Below are 24,483 nucleotides of genomic sequence, written 5' to 3' on the forward strand. Positions count from 1 at the left end.
GGTTCAGTCGATTAAGTGTCTGACTTCAGCTCAGGTCATGATCTCATGGTTTATGAGCTGGAGTCTCATGACATGGTCTCTGCGATGACAATGTGGAGCCCGCCTGGGATTCTTTCTTTCTCTTTCTCTCTGCCCTTCCCCAACTCTCCTCTCTCTCTCAATCTCTCTCTCTCAAGATAAATAAACTTAAAGAAAAAACAAAAGAATAAAAATTCAATTAAACTTACATATTAATGTTGTCTTTGTGCTTGATTCGACTACCAATTAAAATCGATATTGTAAGTATAATGTATAGAGTCATTTGATGTAAATAATCAGCCCGGAATAAACCACAAACATAAAAATGTTGCGCATTGACAGCTCACTTACCTTCAGCTGACTTGTGATTCCATGTGAACCCTTTGGAATTTCGAGTACCTGAACAGAAACAAAAGAACGGATTTGAGCAGCTCAGATCGGGATGCAAGATCACACTCTGAGGCAGCGACACTCAAAGTAAGGCCCCAGGACAAAAGTCAAGACAGTCACCTGGCGGGGACCGAACCCCGTGTGCTGGGCTTTCTCCCACACTCACCAAATTAGATTATCCTGTGGGCCAGGGCTGGGAATTTGCACGTTACCAAGGATCCTGCAGTTTAGGGATGGCTACGGACTTCCTTCTGGCCGTGGACTCTACTGTGCTTTACTCACCATGCAGCCGGCCTGATAGGGTGCCCGTGCCCTGAGGGAGACGGCCCTCGTTCAAACAGAACCGTGACCAGGGGGCACCTGCCACAGGGCGAGTTTCTCCTCTTTGGATATGGGATCTTGAGGACACTCAGACAGGGGCCATGTGATCTAGGGATCTACGTATAATAAGTGCAATACTCAGGAGACGATCTTGAATTTGAGTATCTACGGGGATGATCTGGGAGCTTTTCCCGCCAAGGGGTGAGCTGGTCTTTGACGTTGGGGGTGAGCCGACAGAGGGATGGGGGTAGGGCGAGTGTGATGGGTGAGTGGGGCTCCCAAAGCAAGGTGGAGAGGGACCCTGGACAGGAAGCAAAAGGTTTGCCCTAGAAAACAGGAGGCAAAGCCTCAGAGAAATACTGTGAGTAATCCCCGTGAGGGAGCGTCTTCCTTAGCAGTGTTCTTCTAATGCCCATGGCTCTTGTGGCTCCCACAAAGTTTTTGAAAACCTATTTATTCCTCACATTTTAAAATGGAAGGCTAACCTATTTTATCATAAGGTTATATCGTTGGGTAATTTCTAGCACACTTTAATGTTGACGCTGTAAAATAAAATCAGTGTTATTCGCTCTTTTAAATTCATACCGGAGAAGCTAAATATTATGGAGACTTGACACATTCCTCTTTTTTCTGTTTCCATTCCAGCCCCTGCACAGAATTTACTACAACGTCATGTATTTTAACGCTGGAGAGGCTTTTTTATTGATCCCTCTGTTACAATTTTCTGGATCAGGTTTCCGTACAAAGTTAAGCTTTGAAACCTTTGATATCTTCTGTGAATTTGATGCTATAAATGTTAAACAGTTTCCTCTGTGTTGAATTATCATTACAACTATTTTTATTTGTACTCCATTGCTCAAAACAACAAATACATTATACATTTTGATAAATAATTATGGAACATGGGAAGCACAATTTTATTGGAAGCATATATCTGAAATGAGAAGGGGACTTTTCCCTTCTATTAACTCCTGAATATTTCTTATTGTCTAAAAGAGATAGAGTCCAGGATCAGTTTTATTCCTTTTTTCCCCCCGTTAGTCATACTTGCAAACACTGAAAAACTTTGTTCACATAAGCGGTGGGAAAGGACAGAGTTTCCTTATAGCAACATCACTCAATTCTTTAAACTCTTCCGGGGTATTTGCCAAAAAATCGTATGGCGATCTATCATCAAAAATTATTTTTAATGATCTACTAACTGACAACTCCATCAGATCCTTCTTCAATTTTGTTGAAAGCAAAGAGTTGAAAAGGATTTGTAACCCAATCATTAGAATCATTCACTTTCTCAACACTAACAGCTAGATTCTGAATCACCCCTTTGTCTGGAGTCCCGGATTGTCTGTAGCCTGGGGGACTGCACCACAGTAAGATTCGGGGACTGGGTGAGAGGTAGGCCTTTCTTTTGTAAAAGGGGACAAGAGGCAGCTCTCAAAGGGAGGTTGGAGAGAGGACCAGCTGGGGCATCCGTCCCTTTGTGTTCGTGGAGTCCTGCAGGAAGGACACCCTGAAGTTGTGCCCCCCTCCCCCCACGAAAGGAGAACCAGCCTGGTCTCAGACAGCAGTTTTAGAATCATCTAGAGGGGAGCCGACAACCTGGAAACTATTCCTTTAAGACCATTCATGCCAAAGTCACCCTTAACAGAATTTCGTGGCAAAGCTAGGAGAGTAATAACAGATTCAGACGAGAATCATCAGCAGAGGCCAGAAGTGCTGGGGCATAGTCCGATGAGGAACGGGGCAGCTACGGGATCTCAAAACGTTTCTCCGTAAAACACGGATTAATTACTCATTAATTTCCAAATACAAACTACTTGTAAATAAATTAACTTTACCACGGAGACGCTAGCAGATGCTCCATATGGACAGACACTATATATGGGTGGGTACCGACCGAGAGGATGCACTGAGAAAAACATACTGGCGTTTTGTGCTAGTTCTGCCTAAAAAAGCAAAACCTGCATCTAATCGTGGGGAAACACGTTGAGATAGATACACCCAAACTGAGGAATGTTCTGCAAAGTAACTGGCCTGTATTCTTCAAAAATGGCCAGCCACGGAAAGCGAGAGAATTTGACAGCTAAATGCCACATGTGGCTGGGGTCGGAGCTGACCTGTAAAGGACCTTACTGGGATAATTCGTGAAATGCTAGGGACATCTGCAGATCAGAAGCTATTGTTTCATGGCTGTATCTGGCTATGTAAGGAAACATAAGCTAGAATATTAAGGGGTAATGGGGTATCATCTCTGCAAGTTACTTTAACATTTTTTCTTTTAATGTTTATTTATTTTTGAGAGAGAGAGAGAGACGGAGCGCAAGCAGGGGAGGGGCAGAGAAGGAGGGAGACACAGAATCCGAAGTAGGCGCCAGGCTCCGAGCTGTCAGCACAGAGCCCGACACGGGGCTCAAAGTCAGGAACCGTGAGATCATGACCTGAGCCAAAGTTGGACACGCAACCGACGGAGCCACTCAGGCGCCCCTGCGAGGTACTTTTAAATGGCTCAGAAAACAAATATAAGTATACATATTAAGAGGGTAATAAGGGAGAGGCGCCTGGGTGGCTCTGTCGGTTGAGGGTCAGACTTCGGCTCAGGTCACGATCTCACAGTTTGTGGGTTTGAGCCCGTGTCGGGCTCTGTGCTGACAGCTCAGAGCCAGGAGCCTGCTTCACATTCTGCGTCTCCCTCTCTCTCTGCCCCTCCCCTGCTCGCGCTCTGTCTCTCTCTCAAAAATAAACATTTAAAAACATTTAAAAAGAGGATAATAAGGGAAATAGGAAGAGTCTGAGTGAAGAGTACACAGGAACTCGTGCTATTACTGAAGTTTTTCTGAATGTGGCTCAGTCAGTTAAGCGCTTGACTCTTGATTTCCGCTCGGGTCATAATCTCGCGGTTCTGTGCTGACATTACAGAGCCTGTTTGGGATTCTCTCTCTCCCTCTCTCTCTATGCCTCTCCCCGCTCTGGTGCTCGACCTCTTTCTCCCCTAAATAAATAAACATTCAATAAAAAAGAATGAGAAGGTCCTCACTTTGTAATACTAATAAAAACATGGAGAGATATGTGAGTGACTGTCAAACAAGGGAATAGAGAAGTTCCTTGGCAGCCGGATAATGAGCTTTTTTTTATGTTTATGCAAAGGGAGGGTGGATGAAGGAAGGTTGAGTAACACTACCACAGACAAGAGAGGGAAACCCCCAAATCTGAGACAGGCATAAGAAGACACATAAGGATAGGCCATGGCATCTGATGTTCAAATTTGGTACTTTTCATTGAGAAAAATGATGATGACTCTTGTTCAGTGTAGCCAAGGGGATAACCCCTGTACCGGGCAAGACTGGATTCTTCTCGCCTGTGTCCAACCACATATGATCCCATCTCGTTTGGGCTCTTGCACGCTGGGATACATATCTCTCAATTCAAGGTCCTTACTGTGAAATATTTGCCTTCAAGCCTCGATCAGGTGATTTCTGCTACAGGCTTTGCTTCCTTCCCACTGACTTGGCAGATGATAGCTATTGTTGTGTCATGTTGTAGATCTGCGTCCAGCTGGCGCCCCTGTCTCTGTCCAGATTCTTGACCTAAGTATTTTCCCCCCAACAAGTACTTGGAATGGTTATTGTTTAAGGAGGAGAAGGCAAACTGGCCTTACCTCACCAACTGGTTGGTAATGGGCCTCTTGGAGTCCTCCATTAAGCAGGATCTGGAAGCCATTTTGGGGCTCAGCGGAAGCCATTTTGGGGCTCAGCGGTTGAGAGTGCCATGACGGATTAGTGAGGTTTGCTACGGCCCTGGGAACAATGATGATAAAATGCTTGGTATAAGGGGGCAAGCAGCCTCTGTGGTGGCCCTTAGGCATCCCCTTCTTGGTATTCTTCCCGTCGAGTGTAGGCAAGACTTAGTGACTTGCTTGGAATCAACAGAATACAGAAAAAGTGAAAGAACGTCACCTCTGTGATGAGGTTTCAAAAGACTGTGACTTCCATCTTGCTAGCAGATTCTCTCTCTCTTTCTCTCTCTCCATGGCTTTCATGAAGCAAGCTGCCTTTTTGGAGAGGCTCACGTAACAAGGAACGGAGAGTGGCCTCCAGACAATAGCTGGCAAGAAACTGATGCTCTCGGTCCAACATTCCTTGAGGAACGGAGTCCTGCCTTCAGATGAGACCCCAGCCTGGCTGGATGCCTCGAGGGTATCTGGCCATGCCAGACAGCCTGAAGTAGAGGGTCCAGCTCAGCGTGCTCGATTCCTGACCCCCACGCACTGTACAATAATTTGTTACGCAGTAATAGATACAGAACATACCATGTATTTGTCATCCTCAGTTTCACCACTTCATATGCACCTTGCTGCGGTACAAAAAATAGTAGGAGCGGCACGACACATCTAGCAAGCAGCAAGAGACTATAGGCGAATTTAAAGAAGATAAAGTTACCAGGATCACTCACAAGAACTCAAGCCACAGAAATCAGATGCCAGTTAGTGGCAACCAGTCCTGGAGAACTTAGCCAACTTTGAGTTCAACTGGTTTTGATGCTCGGTCCAGTGTAGTTCTTGAGTTTTTATTTTATTTTATTTTATTTTATTTTATTTTATTTTATTTTATTTTTATTTATTTTTATTTATTCTTGGGGGGAAGAGGGCAAGCCGGGCAGGGGCACAGAGAGGGGGACAGAGGATCTGAAGCGGGCTCTGCACTAACAGGCTGACAGCAGCGAGCCCGATGCGGGGCTTGAACTCACGAACCGTGAGATGGTGACCCGAGCCAAAGTCGAATGCTCAACCGACTGAGCTGCCCACGTGGGCCCTTAAGTCTTTGCTGCTCCTATCCGAGCACTCCAGCACGACTCCTTGTTTCTCTCTCTTCTCCCCCCCAACATAGGTTTCATAAGGACAGGGACTCTGTCCACTCATGTTATATTGCCCACGTCTGGCATAGTACCTGGTACATACTAGGCTTCACTAAGTATTTATTGAATGAATAAATATGTCTCAGAGAATGTCAACAGGTCACAAAAGTTTGCCACACGTTTAAAAAACAAAAGAACCAGAAATGGTTACAAAAAAGATTTGTGTGTGTGTGTGCAAAAAGGGGCAAGTCTTCCTATCTGGCCAATTCACTCATTTAGGGCATCTAATTCCCTGATAATGTCAGTTAAGTGGGGCATCACTGTAGTAAGTACCATTAATTATTCATTGCTAACACAGTGTTCAAGGTCAAATGAAATCTGATGGAAAATCTCTTCACTGTGGCAAAAAAAAAAAAAAAATCACTTGCTGATTGTTATCACAACTTTTGCGGCTGCTGTAAAGAACTTATCTCTTTCCAGCATGTTCAGGAGGGACAGGAGCCACTAAATTCATTTTATGGAAAATAAGTCAATTTCATTTACCCGATTGCACATTTCTCTGCTGTTAGGAATTTCCTTAATTTGTAAATAATATTATTTTTGTTTTGAACTATTAATTTTTTAAAGGAATTTTCTTTTTTAAGTTTTGTTTTATTTACTTTGAGGGAGAGAGAGAGAGAGAGAGAGCATGAACAGGGGTGAGGGGAGAGAGAGAGAGGATCCCAAGCAGGTTCTGTGGTGGCAGCAAAGAACCCAAAAGAGGACTTGAACCCACAACCTGTGAGATCATGACCTGAGCTGAAATCAAGAGTCAGATGCTTAACTGACTGAGCCACCCAGGCACTCCTGTTCTGAACTGCTAGAAAGAGAGAGAAGGAAATAAGCTATGGTAGGATAGAGGCAGAATAAAAGAAAAAAAAAAAAAAGATGACCTATGTGAAAGAGAAACATGGAGAGCAAGTATCACCAAGCTTTGGAGATCAACCCCTCAACTGCCAAGTATTAAGTTCCTCGGGAACAAATCCACAACTTACACTAAAGCGATTAATTGAGCATTTGCTTAGCTGGCAAAATGACAAATGGGTGTTGATGCTTTTACTCAGGAAGAACCAGAAATGCCACTGAGGCTTGTCTGGTTGTTCTGTGTTAAGAAGGATTCTGAGGCCTAGCGTAGGAGCACCATAACTGACTAACGAGGGCACGGAGCCTAGAGTGAATGTATTAATCAGTGAGTTTATGAGCCTTAGATTTCTCTAATGTAATACAGTTAGTCAATTTCAGGGTCATATGTAACTCAGTGGAATCCAATTATGATTTATTTTCTGTATTGCAAGAGTATGACCAGACATGTCTCTAGATTTAAGGAACTTTCAGAAAAAAAAAAAAATTCTCTGCTCTTCTAGCCTAGACTTGGTTTACACTTACCTTCAACAGGTTATTTTAGCTTAGGGAAGGATTTCAGGCTCTGAAATGCTATCAGGTTACCCATGAGTGAAAAACAAAGCCCATAAAAAAAAATAAATCATTTTTCAAAGATGACAGAATCCACTGATGCCTCTGGCTTACGTGTTTGTATTTCACCATAAAGCAATAACTATATGTCCACTGGTGATGTGCTTTAATCTTAAAATAAATAAGACCCGTTGGCACAGAAACTGGGAGTAGGGTGGTCAGAGGGTAAACAGTACGGCCAGTACTTTCTTCTCACATTGTACACGATTTCCTTGGGGGCTCCAGCCCCTTTGCTAACCTCGATTAGCACACCAAGCCTTTAAAAAAACGTATATTAAGACCCAAGGAGGGGCGCCTGGGTGGCTCAGTTGGTTGAGCCTCTGACTTCAGCTCAGGTCACAGTCTCACGGTTCGTGACTCGGAGCCCAGTGTCTGGCTCCTTTCTGTCAGCGCAGAGCCCTCTTCGGATCCTCTCTCCCCCTCTCTCTGCCCTCCCTCACTTGCGCTCTCTCAAAAATAAACATTAAAAAAAAAAAAAAGACAAAGGAGCCGAAAACACTTTACAACGCGGTCATCGAACTTGGAATATGTAGATCGCGTAAAGACAGTGAGTATTTTTAGACACCCTCAGCCTGTAAAACCCTTTTTTGTCGCACTCACTATGACACCTGCCACCCTGATGGCAGGACCACAGATGCCTTCCATTTGGCGGCTGGATACTCGGCCTGCATGTAGCTTTCGGCACAGTGTCCACTAGATTCACCGGCTGCATGCAGCCGCCTTCTCCTCCCCCTCAAATGTAAGGTGTGGAGCAAGTACCTTCTCCAAGGACCCACCGTCTCTTTATCACCGGATACTAGTTCCCCATCATGCTGGTCTTGCGTCCATCCATTCATTCGCTTACAGGTAAGTTTAATAAGAATGTACTGAGAGCCTCGTCATGCCAGCTGGGTGCTAAAGTTAGAAAGGTAAAGAGGAGGGGCGCCTGGGTGGCTCAGTCGGTTAAGCGGCCGACTTCGCCTCAGGTCATGCTCTCACACAGTTTGTGGGTTCGAGCCCCGCGTCGGGCTCTGTGCGGACAGCTCAAAGCCTGGAGCCTGTTTCAGATTCTGTGTCTCCCTCTCTCTGACCCTCCCCTGTTCATGCTCTGTCTCTCCCTGTCTCAAAAATAAATAAAAAAGTTAAAAAAAATTAAAAAAAAAAAAAAGAAAGGTAAAGAGGAGACCAAGTGTACAGGCATGATACACTGTAGTGAGAAAGACCGAACGTAAACAGGTAAACACATAACGATAAATTGTGTGTTACAAAGGAAATAAATAAGAGACTGAGAAACAGAAAAATCAGGGAGGGATTTCTGGTTTTTGTTAAAACATAGTAAGACACTAAAAAACAAACAAAAAACATGGTTGCCTGGACAGGAGGGGATGAGAATTCTGTGGAGGCCAGAAATGACCAGAAAGCAAAATGATCAAGGGAGACGTAACTCTGGAGTTGGCATTTGCTGTGGGGTAAATCTTGCCTCCAGTAGCCTAAATCCTGGGTTTTAATCAGCCACATTTAGGGGACAAGAGGCAGGACATAAGATTGGATTGATGAACCTTCACATAAGTCCGGAAACAAAAGGTCAACAGTCCTAGTGAGTGAACTAAAAAAACAAAACAAAACAAAACAAAACAAAAAACACCAAACCCTCGCCATAGAGGACACTGGGGGTATAATGTCTGACTCAACCTTTGGGTGAAGAAAAAAGAGAACAGAATTCCTTGAGAATTCCTTATCATAAACCCATGGTAAAGGCAATTGGCAGGTTTGGGATTGGATCCACACAATTAACAGAGGACCTCATACCAAAAGTGGAACTTTAGGGGTAAGGTGGCGGGTAGAAGGAAAATCTTAAATCTGCGTAGAAACACAACCTGGTTTCAACCCAATTCTCAGAAAATATCCGGCAACCCAATTCTCAGAAAATACCCGGAAATAACGTCCACAATCAAAACCACTACAACATTAGGAAACAAAGTTGCCATAAATGAGAGGAGAAACAAAATAAAATTCCCAAGCTGGTGGAGAGGACAAGATGTGATGAAGAAAGTTCCCCCCCACCCCCGCCCCCATTTGAAGTGGAAGGTGTTCAACTGAAAGCTTAAAAGATCATAGGAATAAGCCCAAATAGATCAGTAGTCACAATCAAATAAATAAAAAAGAAACCGGACATTTCAGGAAGAAATCAGACCTTATTAGGTGACACCCAAACCGTCCAGCAATACAAAAAGATTGAAAATGAAAGGGTGACTAACCTAAAGAAATATGGGAGCCTGTACTTGTAGAAATAACGCTTCCAGGGATAAAGAGGGTCACTATATTTTGACAAAAGTTTCAATTCATCAGAAAGAAACAAGAATTCTAAACTTATGTTTCCAATAATATAACTTGAAAATATCTAAAGCAAGAGGTTCAAGACCACAAAGATAAATGAATAAGTCCCCTACTACAGTGAGTAAAAACTTAAAAAAAATTCTTTTAAGTTCATTCATTTTGAAAGAGACAGACAGTGCAATGGGGTAGGAGCAGAGACAGAGGGAGAGAGAGAGAATCCCAGTGCAGAGCTTGATGTTGGGGCTCGAGCTCACGAAACCATGAGATCAGAACCAGAGTGGAAACCAACAGTCAAGGCTTAACTGACTGAGCCACCCAGGCGCCCCAGGGAGTAAAAACTTTTTTTTAATTAAAAAAAAATGTTTTTTAAATATTTACTTATTTTTGAGAGAGAGAGAGAGAGTGTGCATGATGCACGAGTGGGGGAGGGGCAGAGAGCGAGGGGGAGACACAGAATCCGAAACGGGTTCCAGCCTCCGAGCTGTCAGCACAGAGCCCGATGTGGGGCTGGAACTCACGAGCCGTGAGATCACGACCGGAGCCGAAGTCAGACGCTCTACCAACTGAGCCACCCAGGCGCCCCAAAACTTCTTAATCAATAATTGATAAAGGTAGATAGTAGAAATAAAAAATATAATAAAGGAATTTCAAACATGCATATAGAATAGCGAGACTACTCTGGTGAACGCGCAGAGTATTATTACTAGCGACTAGAAGAAGCCTTTCTTTGTGCGCATACAGGCAACATATGTGACATTTGGCTGTGTGCTGGGGCCCAGAGCAAGTATCAACACATTCCAAGCTGTTGGTATCATACAGACAATAGCATGCTGGTAAACTACCTCTGGGGGGGGGGGGGGCGGGGGAGCGGCCCTGCTTTGTAATGTTTCCAGATTCCTGTCCTATAGATATTCCCACTACAGCTGATTTCAGGCTATCAATGTGTTAACAACAGGTCTGAAAAATTCCTGAATCTCTAACAATCACATCTTGTGTTGTCACTGCAAGTTGGCTGCAGCACTGTCTACGAAAAGTAAAGCCACAGGGCATCCGGGTGGCTCCGTTAGTTAAGTGTCCAACGCTTGATCTCAGTTCAGGTCTTGATCTCAGGGTTGTGAGTTTGCTCCCGGCATTGGGCTCCACACCAGGCATGGAGTCTACTTATATTTAAAAAAAAAAAAAAAAAAATGCTGGGACGCCTGGGTGACTCAGTTGGTTAAGTGTCTGATTTCGGCTCGGGTCATGATGCCCTGGTCTGCGAGATAGAGCCCTGCATCAGGCTCTGCACTGACAGTGCAGAGCCTGCTTGGGATTCCCTCTCTCTTCCTCTCTCCACCCCTCCCTGACTTGCACTTTCTCTCTCTCTCAAAATAAATAAATAAACTTAAAAAAAAAAAAGTAAAATTAGCGGTTAATAACAAAAGTGTAACCCTTCATTCGTTTAGATATTAAAAGCCCACTTCTCAATGGTGCATACGTCAAAGAAGAAAAGACAAGGGGCATTCAAGCGGACTGATAATGAAAATACTGCATGTGAAATTTGTATGATGCAGCTAAATTGTTCTTTGTAGCTCTTTATGACATCTTTGCAGCCTTCGATGATTCTATTTAAAAATAGGAAAGGCTGCAAACGGATGAACTCACACCTTAGAAAAAACAGCACAAACAAACAAAAACAGAAAAAAGCCAGAGAAAGTTGAGTGAGGGACATCATAACAAAAAGACAGACACTAATGAATGGTAACACAAATATACAATAGAGATGATGGCCACACACAGATATCGGTTGACTTATTAAAGTGATATAACTGAGGGTCTCTTACAAGATGGATAAAATAAAAAGAAAACCCAAACAAAACAATTATAAGGGGGAAATGATGAATGCAAGAAAAAATGAAAATAGGAGACTTGTGTGAATAATTTCATGTCAATAAATTGTAAAAAGTTCAGGTGAGATGGATGTGTTCTTAAGAAAGTATAAATTACCCAAATGGACTCAAGAAACAAAAAAATGTGACTGGTGCCACCCATGAGTAATCTACAAACCGCCCTACCGCTCCGTGACTTAAAGAAGTACGTGTTATTGCTCAGAAGTCCATGGGTTAGCTGAGTTGTTCCTGTGGTCTTGGCTAGGCTTACTCATACGTCTTTGGCCAGCCGCAGACTGGGTAGGTATGGCTACCAAATGAGGTTGAACTCTCTCTCACACATGTTTTAAGGGCAGCTGGCTGCACGATGGTATGGTGTGGCCTCCGTTGAGACATCGGAACGGCCCTCTACGTGGCCCCTCATCCTCTGACAGGCTTGGCTGAGCTTGTTCATGGGGTTGGGCAGGGTTCTGAGAGAGCGAGCAGACGTGCAAAAGGCCTCTAACACCTGTGTTTGAAAACAGTACGGTAGAAGAACTGTCTTCTGTTGGCTAAGAAGCTCACAAAGGCCAGCCCAGATTCTAAAGGTGAGGATATAGGTACTTGCTGTTTGGTGACAGGCCACAGACATAGAGAAGAATGAAGGATTGTGGCCATTTTTGTAATCTATCGTATCCTCTCATCATCAAAGAGGTTGATTCAGTTAAAAAGTCTTCTCCCCTGGGCACTTTGGGTGGCTGAGTCGGGTAAACGTCTGATTGTTGACTTTGGCTCAGGTAATGATCTCATGGTCATGGAATCGAGCCCCATGTCAGGCTCTGTGCCGAACGTGAAACCTGCTTACGATTCTCTCTCAATCTCCCTCTGCCCCTCCCTCGCTTGTGTGTGCATGTGCGTGGGCAACTTCTTTCTTTCTCTCTCTCTCTCTCAAAAAAAAAAAGGTCTTCTCCCCCAACACATCCACTCATACGGGATCTCTTCAAAAACAGGGAAAGAGAGACCACCCCACAACTCATTTTTACGAGGCTTGTAAAACCCAGACACCAAAATTAGACAAGAACAGCGTGAGAGAAGAAAAGTAATAGCCCAAATGCACTGAGGATCATAAACACAATTCTAAGTGGAATCTAAGGAAACAAAATCTGTCAACATATAAAAAGAAATAACGTATCACAATCAAGAAGGAGAGCAAGTTTGGTTCACCCTTGGAAAGTGTACTAAATCACTAAGTCAACAAAACATAGGAAATAAATTTACCCAGTTAAAAAGCATTAAATAAAATTCAGCAAACATTTATGGTAAAAATTCACGGTAAATTTTAAGACTAGAAGGCAACTTTCTTAATTATAAAAAAATTTTTTTTAACGTTTTTATTTATTTTTGAGACAGAGAGAGACAGAGCATGAATGGGGGAGGGGCAGAGAGAGAGGAAGACACAGAACCGGAAGCAGGCTCCAGGCTCTGATCCATCAGCCCAGAGCCCGACGCGGGGCTCGAACTCACGGACCGTGAGATCGTGACCTGAGCTGAAGTCGGATGCTTAATTGACTGAGCCACCCAGGCACCCCAACAACTTTCTTAATTAAAAAGAAACACACATACACACAACAAAGCCCCCACAATATCTGCATAAACCTTTAACTGAACATTAGACTCAAAGTTGAAATGTTAAAAAACATTTCTTTTAGGGATACCAGGGTGGCTCAGTTGGTTGAGCGTCCAACTCTTGATTGTGGCTCAGGTCATGATCCCAGGGTTGTGGGACTGAGCCCTGTGTCAGGCTCTGTGCTAAGCGTGGAGCCTGCTAAGATATTCTCTCTCTCTCTCTCTCTCTCTCTCTCTCTCTCTCTCTCTCTCTCCTTCTCTCTCTGCCCCTCTCCCCTGCTTGCGCATGCTCTCTCTCCAAAACAAAACAAAACAAAACAAAACAAAACAAAACAAGAGAAAACACAAAGCACTTCTTGTGGAACCAAAATCAAGAAAAGAAAGTTATTTTCTTCAACAATGTTTTTGAGGTTCTAGCTTATGAAATAACGTAAGAAAAGTAAATGAGTGTCTAAATACTAGAAAGGAAGAAACCAGACTCACATCATCTACTGATGACAAAAAAAGTCTGTATAGAAAGAAAACACATAAAATAGTCCACAAGTAGCTTAATATGAGAATTGAACAAGTTTGTGGAATATATCTCTATAAAATTAATGACATCTCTCTGCACTAGCAAAAAACAGGAAATACAACTAAGATTCTATGTATAATAGCAATATTATCTGTCTCAGAAACAAATGTAACGAAAAATGTTTAAGATCTGGCAGAGATATATAAAAAGCATTTAACTGAATGACCCAAATAAAAGCAGTGAATGAGTTAAGTAAATGCAGAGTTAACTCCCATTTATGGACAGAAAGACTCAATAGTTAAAAAATGTCAATTCTTCTCAAATTAATGTGTAGACATAAAGTAATTCCTTTTTTTTTTAAATTTTTTTTTCAACGTTTATTTATTTTTGGGACAGAGAGAGACAGAGCATGAACAGGGGAGGGGCAGAGAGGAGGGAGACACAGAATCGGAAACAGGCTCCAGGCTCTGAGCCATCAGCCCAGAGCCCGACGCGGGGCTCGAACCCACAGACCGCGAGATTGTGACCTGGCTGAAGTCGGACGCTTAACCGACTGCGCCACCCAGGCGCCCTGACATAAAGTAATTCCAATGAAAATCTCAGAACAAGCTCTTTGTTTTTTAAGTTGCACTTGACAGGCTGTTTCAAAAATTTATATAGAAAAGCAAAAATTGGCAAGACACTCCTTAAGAAATAAGTTAGTAAAGGCAACTTGCCATAACACATGTTAAGACTACACGAAATAGGGGAGGCTCAGTCACCTGAGCGTCCAACTCTTTGCTTTAGTTCAGGTCATGGTCTCATGTTTTGTGAGATCGAGCCCCAAGTGGGGCTCCACGCTGACAGGATGCTTGGTGTTTTCTCTCTCTCTCTCTCTCTCTCTCTCCCCCTCCCTCCCTCCCTCCCTCCCTCTCTTTCTACCCTTTCCCTGTTTGGGCTCTCTTTCTCTTTAAAAAAAAAAAAAAAGGACTATACAAAATAAAGCGGGGTAGTGACTGGCCAAGGGATTGGCTAACAGACCACAGAAACAAGAGTTTCACCTGGGATTAGTGGGAGAAAACTGGACAATTTGATAATTAATGCTAGAACACCTAGCTATCCATACAGAAAAAGATAATTGAGTCCCTTTTCCACAACTTTCAAAGTCAATTCCAGATGCATCAAGGGCTTAAATGTGAGACACAAAACTTTAAAACTTTTAGGAAGAAATACACAAGTTTAACTCCACGCCCTTGGACGTAGAGAATGATTTATTAAACAAGAAACAAAAAGCACAAACTATCAAGGAATAGATTGATCAATCTGGCTCATTAAAATGAAGAATTTTTGCTCACTCAATGATTCTGTAAAGAAGGTGAAAAGATAAACCAAAAACTGAGAGAAGATATTTGCAATACCCAGGACAGCAAAAAGGATCGACGTGTAAAATACTAAGGAAAAACAGAACTCACTTTGATACGTTTGCTACGTTAGTCACGGAAGGCATCTGTGAGGTGGTGACCAGGAAGCAGAGCTCACAGGACGAGAAGGAAGATAAGGGAGGAGGAGCATTCCAGCCAGAGGAAAGGCTAAGTTCACAGGCTGGGAAGTGTAGGAAGGAGACCAGTGTGGCTGGAAAGCAGAGGAGAGAGGGGGAGGAGATGGGCTCAGAAGGGTGGGCACAGGCCAGAGCAAACAGGTTGGTAAAGGGGAGGGCGGGAAAGATTTCACTGAACACACGTGGCTGCTTTGTGAAGCGTGGGTGCAGGTCTGCCTTGCTTGTGGGGAGAACATGGGGCCTCCGGAATCTCACAGAGGATCTGACACAGAGCCCCAGAGAGGCAGCTATGAGGTCTGGGTGAAGACCATACATTTGGAGCCATATTACCTGGGTTCCTGTCCTCGATCTGCTCCTTACATGCCCCTTGACCTTGGGTAAATTAGGATTTCCGTGCCTCAGTCTCCCAGTCTGTGAAAATGGGTTATACCCGTGCCTAAACCCCGTGGCGGTCTGGCGTGGTCTGTGGATCCCTTCTTGGAAAAAAAAAAATCTTTCTAAAAGCATAGAATAAAATACACAGGATTCCAAAGGAAACCAAATATGCCAAAATATTGTTATCAAAATATTTAAGCAGATATTTTTAAAATTTAAAAAATGAAATCCCATTCATCCAAGCAGAAAGACGGAGAATTCCAACCACTAAGCCTTTGGACATCTGTGGATCCTTGCGTGAGTCTGTTTAGGCTGCTAGAACGGAATACTCGGGACCGGTTGGCTTCTCAACAACGGTGTATTTCTCACAGTTCTGGAGACGGGAAGTGCAAGACTGAGGTGTCTGGTGAGGACCTGCTTCCTGGAACACAGAGAGCTGTCTTCTCAACGTCCTTACTGGGAGGAAGGAGTGTAGGGTCTCTGTGGGGTCTCTTTCATAAGGACGCTAATCCCATTCAGGAAGGCTCCACCATCTTGACGACCTCCTCTCCTAAAGCCCTCACCTCCTACTGCCATCAAATTGGGGATTAGGTTACAACACCTGAATTTTGCGGGGGGGGGGGGGGCACAAATATTGAGTCTCTAGGACCACGGTTCTCGAGAAAGCACTTCCACTAACAGGTGGCCCAGAGCAACTCTAGTTATTGTTGTTGCGGTCACTGCCATTATTTCGAGAGGTGGGATGGGTAACAGTGAGGATTTTCTACGACACCAGGGCAGACAGCTTTACCACATTCTAGCTCTGTGACCTGGCCCCCCCCCCCCACCCCGCCCCGAGCCTTGAACTGCCATGGCGTCTCTTCTAGAAATGTTGATGGGAGGGCTATGGGAGGGAAGGGAAGCAGAGCAAGAAACTGGCTTCAGGACAGGTCCTGCCAGGTAGTGCTTCAGCCCAACGACAATCATTATTTGTCAACTATAACTGCTCGTTCTCTGGGTTTTATTGTTCGTGGAGGGCTGAGTGTGACATCCTTAATTAGAGTCAGGGGTTGGACGCCCAAGGAAGAGGCATGGAGACCATGTGAAATTCTGAACCTAAAATAAAACTCTTCAAACAGATTATTTTTGTAAGAATAAAGCTTTATGTGCTCGTTGGGGGAGGAAAAAATCTTCTCTTTAAAAAAAATTTTGAGCCCGTGAAGTTTCTTTTGAACCCAATGGTCCCATAATTCACAGGTTTCCTGCGGCCTTGCAAAAAGCAGGCTTCTTGGGTTCTACTGGCTATTTGCACTTATACTGTGAAATACTGTATAATTATAATACGAAATATTTTCCTACCTACTATCTCATTACTTTGCTTCGTCCCACAGGGCTTTGGAGCACGTATGGTCACCTTTTGCCCGAGTTAGCCGGCGGAGGGTAATTTTGCAAGCGATCTACATTTCTTTGCTGCGAGACTTCTCAGAGCTTCTACACATGAATGTGCCCTGGGAACCCCAGGCAGGGGAGGTCAGCACGTCTCCAACTTGTGTGCCCCACTTTCCAGCAGTATCATGAAAGTCGGGGTGATACGACAGGGCTGAATCTACAGCGGGGACTGAGTTGCCTTAGAAAGACCCCACGGCTTTGAAAAAGACCATCTTGTTTGCCTTACTCATCTTGCGATTGTTCTGAAGACTGAAACGTCATTCCCAGGCGGCATGTGCGGGCTTTGGATCCATCTGCCAGGTCCTGGGTCTTCTCAAACAGCTCAGGACAGATTTCCCTCTTCCAAGGTCTGCCTCCGTGGCTGTGCCCAGGGGCCAGCTCTTAGCTCTTTCTGCTTTCTTCCCGGTTCGTCTTTGACCCCACTCGGCCCCCCCCTCCCACAGAGGTGCTGTTTGCTGGGATCGTCTGCCTAAACCAGGTGGTCTGAAGGAAAAGCTGACCGGCCAGCCCTGTGGAACAAGGCATGTGGGTGTTAACGTGAGTCATGAGGGGCTGCAGAACATCTGGGCTGTCAGCAACCCAAGGCTCTATCTCTTCGGAACATGAAAGGAAGCGGCCGCAGAACACTTCCCAGATGGGGGAGTTGGCCGGGTGGATCAGGCGGCAGATGAAGAGAATTCTTACTTGGTTTCCCTGCCGAGTGGGTGTCAGCCTGCTTCCCGCTTGCTCAAAGCAAGAAGTCAGGATTTGGAGAACCATCTCTTCATCCATCTGGCCGGCTTTAACTGAGCATCTAGAGCAATGGGTCTCAAGCAGGGATGGGGGTGTCCCCAGGGGACACGTGGCAATGTCTGGAGACGTTTCTGGTTGTGGCAACGGCGGGCGTGGGGGAGTGGGTGGCGAGCGGGTAACACTTCTGGCGTCTAGCAGGTAGAGGCCAGCAAAGCTGCTAAACATCTTACAATGCGCAGGGCAGTTCCCACAACGAGGGACGATCTGACCTCAAACAGTCAGGAGCGGCACCAGGGCCGAAGTTGAGGAGTCCCGCTCCAGAGCACCGTGAGTAACCACACGGGTGCTGGGGTCGGAAATGCCAGGGTTCAGATCCTGACTTCTTCACCTAATGCCTGGGTCGCCTCGGCAGATCACTTAATTCTTTCCTTTGGGAAAGGAAGCTACTAATACCCACCCGGTAAAGCGCTGGCACGTGAGACGCTAAGATTTTTACCATTATGACCCTGTAAAAGGTACTAAAAGACAGGAAGTTGACAGACACAGAGAGAACCTGACGTGCCCGGCACTGTCGCATGTGGAAGAGATGGTGAGGCGAGTTTGCAGAAGAGAAAGAGTACAGAGACGTGGTCCTAAGTCCCACAGCATCTAGAGCCTTGTTGTCCAATAGGACTTGCTGCAATGATGCAAATGTTCCATGTCTGTTCTCTCTGATATGCTAGCTGCTAGCCACGTGTGGCTTAAGCACCTGAAATTGTGCTACTACAATCAGGGAACTGAAATTTCTTTTTTCCTAATGTTTATTTTTGAGAGAGACAGAGACAGAGAGAGAGAGAGAGAGGGTGCCTGTGTGCAAGCAGAGATTCACGATACAGTGTGCGTGTGGGTGCACAGCTGTGGAGCGGGAACTAAGGGGCCGAAGGTATGAATTGTGACCAGGCCCTTCTTGGAAGAGACTCACGAAAGGTGGTCCTGCAGGATGGACAGCTTCTTGACAGCAAGAATGGGGGCCACTGAGGGGGAGCAAATTCCAGGCAGAGGAAGCATGTGTGCAAAGACTAGGTAGGGAGGTGAACTCAGTATGTGAGTATGGATGGAGGTCAGGCTGTAAGACAAGAATACAGCATCTTCTAAATGCAAAGGATGTGACTTTCGAATGTACAGCACCCTAAACAGACCACATCAAAGGGAGTTAACTTGACAACATATCTTGCATGAAGCCCAGGACACTCAAACACAGAATGGGAAGGGAATGACTTGGAACAAAGAAATGCCATGGTGTGTGTGGACAAATCCTTACTGAATCTAACAGCATGCGGTAAATGCAGGTCTTGAACTCAGGTCTGGGTGACTTTCAATACGGTGTCTTCCACTCTACCCCAAGGAGAGCACTGGGTCTGCGTGTGGGCACAGAAGTCGGAGGACTAACACGAGAAGCCAGAAGACTGCCAAGGGCAAATTTGGACAATTTGACGATTTGCCCCAGGCTGTTCCGGTTTCTGGAACCCAGGAGAGGATGGGATGACACGGATGGGCAGAGGATAATTGGTACTCCACAACTGTGTCTCAATCCAATTTTCCTGCAGACATCCAGACACTGCCTAAAACATTTCCTGGAAATCCATTAAGTATCATGACTCTACCAAGTGGTACTTATTTAATAGCTAGTGGGGTGGGACTGAGATCTGCAATTGCTTTGGGGATTTCACTACCAGTCAAGAGACAAGTATCTCATCACATGGGAACCAAGGTTTGCAATTGCGCTGGCTGCTGGAGTAGGCACATTGATCTGTTAACAAAAGGGATACACGCAAAATATGCCGAAGTGTAACGTTCACTCAAGACAAATAAAGAACCGTCAATAAGGCAAAAGTTTCTTATGACAAGAGAAAAATCATCTTGTGCAAACCAAAACTTTACCAGTTTTGGACATTGGTTAGAAACAAGGATTCTTGGGGCACCTGGGTGGCTTAGCCAGTTAAATGTCTGACTTTTGATTTAGGTTTGGGTCATGATCTCATGGATAGTGAGGTCAAGCCCTGCATCGGGCTTTGCACTGTCGTTGCTTGGGATTCTCTCTCTTCTCTCTGCCCCTTCCCTGCTCATGCACACTCTCTGTCTCTGTCTCTGTCTCTGTCTCTCTCTCTCAAAACAAACAAACACACAAATAAATAAATAAACAAACATTAAAAAAAACAGGGGTGCCTGGGTGGCTCCGTTGGTTGAGCATCTGACTTCGGCTTAGGTCACGATCTCACGGTTTGTGGGTTCGAGCCCCGCGTCGGGCTCTGCGCTGACAGCTCAGAGCCTAGAGCCTGCTTCGGATTCTGTGTCTCCTTCTCTCTCTGCCCCTCCCCGAGTCGCGCGCTCTCTCTCTTTCAAAAATAAATAAATGTTAAAACAAATTAAAAAAATTAAAAAATTTTAAAAAACAACAAAAAAGAAACAAGGATTCTTATATAACCAACAAACAACTATGGCTTCTCAAAGCAGGTGGATTTTTAAAGTTGCATGTCTTAAAATATCTAGCTCAGTGAACAATAAAAAATATTGACAAATAAAATGGAAATAAAAATTTCATAGTCTGTGGACTGCCCATTAATGTTGGAAGGAAAAAAATAACAGAGATAGCTCCAAATAAATATTTGGATGTTGAGAAAAGAAAGACCGAGGAAGAGATATAAATCTCCAAAAACATCTTTGAAAATTGGGCATGCTGCTCCGAAAAGCCGTCCCACAGAAGAGTTAAAATGTTGGAAAAACAGAAGCTTGATGACATTATCAATCTGTGGCTAGCTTAATTCATGATTTTAGTCATCTGGTATTAATACCATAGTTTCATAACTTAAAGGGAAATTTCAAAATCACTTTCAGGTCTCCTCTTGTGTAGGAGTTCAGGTTTGCAGAGTTTTATTCCGTGTAGAACCCAGGACAAGAAATCCAGGTGACAAGATTGTCATTTTTCACCTCCCTGATTTACAAAGCCCTAGGCCCTTTCTGTGCTCAGACACTTTGGATTAAGTCAGATGTGTTTTCAAACTACTTTGCCTCTTAATTTTTAAACCCTTGTTTATTTTAAATAAAATTTAATCCATATGTTTCTGATTCATTTACACTTAACTCATCAAAATGCTGTTTCATAAAAAGCTCTTTGATGTTCAAATTGCCTTTGGAGCTATTTTTAATAAGTTTTTTTTTTTTTTTTTTTTTAAGCTTCCCTACTTAGAAACAGAAAGTTCCATTTCATTGCTATTTAACAACTAGGGGTCCAAATGGTCGGGTTCAGTTCATTATTTAAATGAAATAATGTATGTAAAATGCTTCATAAATTCTAAAGCAATCCATGCCTGTTAGTCATTACGGCTGCTATTGTGGTTATTACGACCACGCAGAGGACATAAGGTTTGAGGTTTCTCCTTCCTACAGTTGGCTGGACTAGATCATCTCGTAGCTCCCTCTTATTTATAGCATTTTCTCATTCTATGAACTTCTCATTCTTAGCAACACGTACAATAAACACGTCAAATGACTGGCGAGGTAATAAGGAAGTGTGTCAGACGGAGAGCCACCCACACAAATTGGACCCCTTTTAGTTGAGGTTTTGCTTGGACCTACTGTGTGGAACATAATTTCCACTGGGGGTCAGGGTCTAGTTGGTGCATTATACGTATGAACTGATACTCTCCGACAGAAAAACAGTTCACCGAGAGGGAAGTTTTGTGAGCAGGCACCTGGGGGCAGGAGGGGAATAACTAATGAGAGGCAGGGTCTGCTCCCCAATCCCCTGAATGCGCTGTAAGCCTTAAGGGGAGTTCCATGAAAAGCTGCAGTTGTTTTCAAGGGGGGCTCTGGCAATATGGGCACATCCAGTGTTGCTTAGGGTCATGTGGCAAAATGTGGAGCGGAGCATTCTCCCACTTCCGGGCGGAACCCAGCTCTGTCTGGGGCTCATGGGATTCTTCGACACTGATGATAGTGTCTCTGGCAACAGTGGGACAATGGTGGCTGAGATTCTACTGCCCGGTAGGAGATGGCAGAGAAGTTTTAGCCATACGCGGCAGTTGCCTGTAACAGCACCATCCGGTTGAAGCTGGCTTAAGAGCAAACGGGGCCCTCCTGGGGTCTCTAGAAACACTCTGATGTCCGCGTGTGGGGGTGTCCCAGGGGGGTCTCGACGACGTCATTCTTAGCATCTGACGAGGCCCGGGGCCATTCGGCTTCCATGTGAAAAGAGCACAACCGCCATTTTGCTTCCCCGGTCTTGACAAATGCGTAGAATGTCTGGACCACTCTAACAAAAGTGAACAGGAAACCTTTGTCTCCTGGAAGTTGACCCCATCTCGTGTGTGAAGCATATACTTTCAGCTTTCGCATGCTCTCCCTATGGCTTGGTCGATTGCGCACCAGGCTGCCTTTAGGAATTTGGAACCAAACATGAAACTCTTTACCACACAATGGAGAGAACATTGCTCTGCCCTTTCACACATCAGTCTTTCCCGGTGAATGGCTTCCTAGCCTTCCGATTCTTGCCGTATGGAACAATTGGCCCCTTCAGTTAACTTGCCAGCAGTAATCAGTTATTTCTCCTAGCCATAAATTTTAACCATTCTTTTTTGAGGGGGAAGAAATTAAAGTAACAAAGGGAGGTGGCTATAAAGAACAGAACTGTCAAAACAGCAAATGCTTGAGTAATTTGTTGGGTCCTTGGTTTAGGGTTGACTGATGTTAGCACTGATTGTTGGTTTGGAGTACTTCTTGGGACACATAATCCTTATTTTAATCCACATCTCCAACAAAGACTGCGACTGCAAGTGTGGAAAAGCTGGTAAGATAATTTTTTTTTTTTTTTAGGGGAGAACTCTGGTATCTGCCTGGCTATCTCCTTTTTCATGAGACAAACCAGATTTCTGACAACACCGACTGAACGCCGTCCATTACAGACATTGCCCGAGAAACCACCTGGCCCAGCTAAACTGTAATAACCGCGCTGAGCATCTAATTCCACCAGGTCTTGTTTGAAAAAGAGAAATTCCCCAAATGACTAATGCTTTTAGGTCCGGCGGCAGTTTTTCATTGTCCTCAAAGCACCTGGTGTAACCTACTTGCTTTCAATTCTTCTGAGAGCCTGCGGATTGGAAATGAAAAAAGAAAATAGGATCCCCTAAGTCCACAGGGCAAGGCAATCTGCTTTCATTAAAGAAATCTCCGAATGTTTCCGAACATGTGGCCCACTAAGCTCCCCCGTCAGGCTCAGATTTATGTATTTGCTCTGGAACCAAGATTTTTGTACACTAGGCACAATACTTGGAGTATTTACAGCGTAAGCTATTTTTCCTCAAGCAAACAGCTGCACCCCCGGGCTCGGTAAACCCCTCTGTCCCCAGACACAGGAGCCAGAACCTTCTTGGGGAGCAGGTGTGCCTTAACTGGGAGGAGGCCTTCCTTGGGCCCGATTCCCTGAATGTTTGAACATTTCACCCCTTCCAGAGATGCAATCTGATGACTTCTGAGGGCCTATGAATGGCACTTTTTTTCCCCCCTTACTTCCCCCCTGATAAGAAAAACTTAAAAAAGGGTCCAGTTGTTATAGTCTAAAGGGAAGGGCTGGGTAGAGATAGGTGGAGATAAAGTTTGGGCTGTTACAAAGGAACTTTACTTTCTTTTTTCTCTTCCTCTTCCTCCGCCTCCTCCTCCTCCCCCTCCTCCTCCTTCTCCTCTCCTCCTTCTCCTCTCCTCCTTCTTCTCCTTCTCCTTCTTCTTCTTCTTTTAAAAAAAAGATTTCCCTCCCTCTTTTCTGGCAGGGAGGGTGGAGGCCTCGATCAAGAGCAGGAATTTGAAAGGGAAACAAAAGGGAAACCATGAAGCCGCTGTCTGCAATCTCAGTGGCTCTTTTCACTTGGGAGAGCCTCCTAGCTGGCCTCCATAGGTGGAGGTGCAAAACCATCCACGTTCCTTCAAACAAGGCTTTAAGAAACCACACAGAGGTGGAGTGAGGGGAGGGAGTGATTCATTTACTGACACATCCCATAAATATTTAGTAAGTACCCACTTGGTATTGGGGACTAAGGTTGCTGTCACCAGGCAGTTGGGTATCATGCCTGCAAGGGATCAAGCAAAGATGTCTCCTTCATTAGCTGACCCAAACGCTGGAAAATCTCCACCCTTCTGGAGAACAGACATGATGGGCAGCTGCGAAAGTAGAGATGCTGTGTGAGGATGGTTGCTATTGTTCTATCATATATAATAATCTTGGTTTGAATTATGGGGTCCAAATGTAACATGCTATCTGGGGGGAATCACACCTGAACAGCCAGGAGCGTGGCGATCTTTTTCTGGCTCTGTTAATAACTAGCTGTGTTACCTGATCGTGTGCCAGTGCCTTTCCTTCTCCGGGCCTCAGTTTTTCCAAAGGCCCAATGAGGGGGAAAGGTTTTTGAACTGTCTTCCAGCTTGGTGATTCTACACCTCTTTAAAGGTTTAAAGCAGTTATCTAGACAAAATGTGATGGGTGGGCTCGGCAGGTGGTCTAATCTGGAAGAAAGAGAGGCAGAAAAGAGGGAGCCCTGTGCACAGAGGTGAATGAGGCCCACTAATAACCAATCAAGATAACTGGGGGCAGTGGAACGTGGCAGAACCATCATGGGATGTGGAGTCAGGCTTCCTGGGTGTGAATTTTGGTTCTACCAAGATGTAGCCTGAGACCAGTTATCTACATTGTCCAAATCTCATCTCTGTAATGGGTTAATATTAGCACCTACCATATTGAATTGTTGTGGGGACACACAGTTCTCTGCATCGGGGATCCTCCCGTTGTGGTCTGGAGACCCTGGGGAATCTGTCAGGGGGTCTGTGAGGTCAAAATGGTTCTCATGATAATACGAAAATATTTGCCCTTTTCACTCATTAGTTTTCCAGAGGCTTCCGTACATGTGACATCATGACAGATGGAATGTAGAAGCAGTTATTAGAATCCAACTGTCTTCTATTAAGCTAACCGTTAAAAAAAATGATTAAAA

The 24,483-nt window shown here is 44.6% G+C and overlaps 1 long non-coding RNA gene across 1 annotated transcript in view; it reads right to left on the reverse strand.

Moving 5' to 3' along the window:
- LOC109496568 overlaps positions 1-24,483 on the reverse strand; it is a 395,231-nt gene that overhangs the window by 70,938 nt on the left and 299,810 nt on the right. The window contains exon 5 of the long non-coding RNA XR_006593882.1: positions 370-417. This is a non-coding gene — a long non-coding RNA (uncharacterized LOC109496568). The remainder of the gene's footprint in view (positions 1-369; positions 418-24,483) is intronic.

This window comes from Felis catus, chromosome A2 (assembly GCF_018350175.1).
Source record: "Felis catus isolate Fca126 chromosome A2, F.catus_Fca126_mat1.0, whole genome shotgun sequence".
In the NCBI taxonomy this organism is placed as follows: Eukaryota; Metazoa; Chordata; class Mammalia; order Carnivora; family Felidae; genus Felis; species Felis catus.